Source organism: Camellia sinensis, chromosome 5 (assembly GCF_055761805.1).
Source record: "Camellia sinensis isolate YWXY chromosome 5, ASM5576180v1, whole genome shotgun sequence".
Classification (NCBI taxonomy): domain Eukaryota; kingdom Viridiplantae; phylum Streptophyta; class Magnoliopsida; order Ericales; family Theaceae; genus Camellia; species Camellia sinensis.
Genome location: NC_138965.1, coordinates 65,472,925 through 65,476,027, shown reverse-complemented (window position 1 = coordinate 65,476,027; position 3,103 = coordinate 65,472,925). Strand labels below are relative to the sequence as shown.

General features: G+C 26.3%; 1 non-coding gene across 1 annotated transcript; it reads right to left on the bottom strand.

Moving 5' to 3' along the window:
* Nucleotides 1-215: 215 nt before the first annotated feature.
* TRNAH-GUG (transfer RNA histidin (anticodon GUG)) lies at nucleotides 216-287 on the bottom strand. Its single transcript has one exon. It is a non-coding gene; the product is annotated as a tRNA-His (tRNA).
* Nucleotides 288-3,103: the final 2,816 nt, after the last annotated feature.

Below are 3,103 nucleotides of genomic sequence, written 5' to 3'. Positions count from 1 at the left end.
ATTATCAAATTAATTTTTAGTGTTTTTTAAAAAATAAATTATTAAAACGAAATTAAAACATCTATTTTGTGGGTTAAATTCTAGGACTCTGTTTTTATATTCTCTAGCCAGCTTTGTTAGGGGTTTGTTATTGTTTCTCTTGTAATCTCTCTGTGCAAAAAAATACGAGGACACAATACTTGGGAAGAAAAAAAAAAAGGAAAAACAGAAAACATTGTGGCTGCTGGGATTCGAGCCCAGGTCTCCACGGCCACAACGTGGAATTCTTACCACTAAACTACAGCCACCAGTGATTCTATTTCTTTTCACTAAATTATATCACTCATAACCTTGGGAGAATATCAAAAATTTGAAAGTAGAAAAATAATTACAAAATGATAGAAGTACAAGTAATTTATACATTGAATTATGCAAGAATGTCTTGTTCTTTCATCACTTTATAATTATTTTATGGCAATAACATTTTTCTGCAATTGTTCCCATAATATTTCTTGGCATCACATATTTGTATAGAAGTTTATGATCATTGTGAGGTGCTTGAAATCTTTGTTAGGTTAGATTTATAAAGTGATTGTCTGTTCATATAACAATAAGTGAACACATGAAAAATAAAAAATAAAGATACCACATATATGTCATATTTAGGGATGTTTTCACAGAATTGGCTTTTTAGAATGAAATTGTACTTAAAAAAACTACGGTAAATTACACTGATACCTCCTAAGGTTTATGTTTATTACAGTTCTCCTCTCACCTTTTGGAAATTACATCTCTCTTGAGATTTAAAGTTTCATTACAAATTCCCCCCTCAGTAATTTAATTTTTTAAATACCAATTTTGCCCTCATTGAGTAAATTACATTGACACCCCTCACATTTTAGAAATTACAATCCCCTCCTTAAGGTTTAAAGTTGCATTACCAATTGCCACCTTGGTTAGTATTAGTTGAAAAAAAAAATTCATTAAAAAAGTAAATTAAAATTAATAAAAAAAAAATTTGTTAGCAAAATTAGTAAATTTTTTGTTTAAAAACCAACGTAAACTCATTTTTTGAATTTATACTTTTTCTTCAAATTTACAAACTGAGACAATATTTATAAACTAAAAAAATTTATCAAACAAGTTTTTATGACAGTTTTTAAAATTTTTGTAAATATAAATTGAAAACTGAAAACGAAATGGTTACCAAACAGGACTCAGATGGTAAAAATGTCGTAAAATTAACAAATAATTAAATAAGTTACTAACGTAAAAAATGACTTATCAAAAGATTCTTGGTGTATGGTTTGACTTTTAGATTTTTTTAAAAAAAAAATTAAAAATTAATTTGGTTAATAAATAAAAAATAATTATCATTTAAGGGTGAAAAATAATTATCGTTTTAATTTTTGAGCAGATTATATATATACGTATGGCTATTTTAATTTAATTTGTAAAAAATTATTTCTAACCGCTCGAAAGATAAAAATTATAATTATTTTTTATTTTTTATTTCTTAACCAAATTAATTTTTAATTTTTTCTAAAAAAATTCTAAAAATCAAACCATACATAGCCTAAGAATCTTTTGATAAGTCATTTTTTACGTTGGTAGCTTATTTAATTATTTGTTAATTTTACGACATTTTTACCATCTGAAGCCTGTTTGGTAACCATTTTGTTTTTAGTTTTCAATTTATATTTACAAAATTTAAAAAAACTGCAATAAAAACTTGTTTGATAATTTTTTTAGTTTATAAATGATTGTCTCAATTTGTAAATTTGAGGAAAAAACGTAAATTCAAAAAATGAGCTTATATTGGTTTTTAAATAGAAATTTAAAAATTTTACCAACAAATTTTTTTTTTTAATTAATTTTTTTTCCAATGAATTTTTTTTTCAACTAACACTAACTGAGGGGGCAATTGGTAATGCTACTTTAAACCTTAGGGAGACGATTGTAATTTCTAAAATGTGAGGGGTGTCAATGTAATTTACCCAATGAGGGCAAAATTGGTATTCAAAAAAATTAAATTGCTGAGGGAGAATCTATAATAAAATTTTAAACCTCAAGGGTGAAATGTAATTTCCAAAATGTGAGGGAGAAAACTGTAATAAACCAAAACCTCAAGGGGTGTCAGTGTAATTTATCCAAAAAAACTAATATGTTTAACGGTACATATGGAAGTTATATATATATTGAGTCGGTTGAATTGCACATACAAAATACATTTTTTAACTGGTCAACAGAATGAATATACTTCTAAAGATGGATCATTATTTTGAACTAATTATAATTATAATATATGTTTTATTCACACATTTATCATTATAATACATGTCACTACTATTTTCTTAAGTTGTTGGAAATGTTTGTTTGAAAATAAATTTTTTGTTGACAAGGAATGAAATAAATACATTGATTAATTTTCTTCCTTTGAATAAGGATAGGGGAAAAAATTGAAAGATGTTAACAACAGACCATGGCACATAAGTTGAATACTTGGCTTCGAATGTGGGTCTGGGTCAGATTGCACTTGAATTGCGTGTGACTTGTTTGCCAAAATTAAGAAAATATTTATCTAAATGGTCACTTGGTATAATTTTAAGTTTAGATTAGAGATCTATTTTTAAAACTGTTGATTAAGTATGTCCAAATTTAAATTTTTTTAAACTAAAAAAACACTTGTCTAAAAACTTGCATATCTATACATGTTACGTATCTGTTTAAATGTCACTTATTTGTACACGTATTACTTATCTATCAAATGCCACCTATCTATCTATCCATCGCCACCAATGACTTTTCTGACCAATTTTTTGATAACTTTTCAATGTTTGTCCTCAATATAAAAATACAATTAAACATTAGACCAAATAATATATGAATCTATAAATGCAAACTTTTCACCGATTAATCTTATTTTTAATTGTGAGATTAATGAATCAATGTATACCTAAATGTTTACTGTTCACACACTAAAATTGGACTCCATTATTTGCTTTGCAGTCCCAAAATTTGCTTCTTTCATGAAAAAGTAAGGATGAAGTCCATTTCTCATCAGCATGCTAACAAAAGGTACTGTCCCAGATAAATTGCTTGAAGCAGGAGCCTTCTTTTGGCA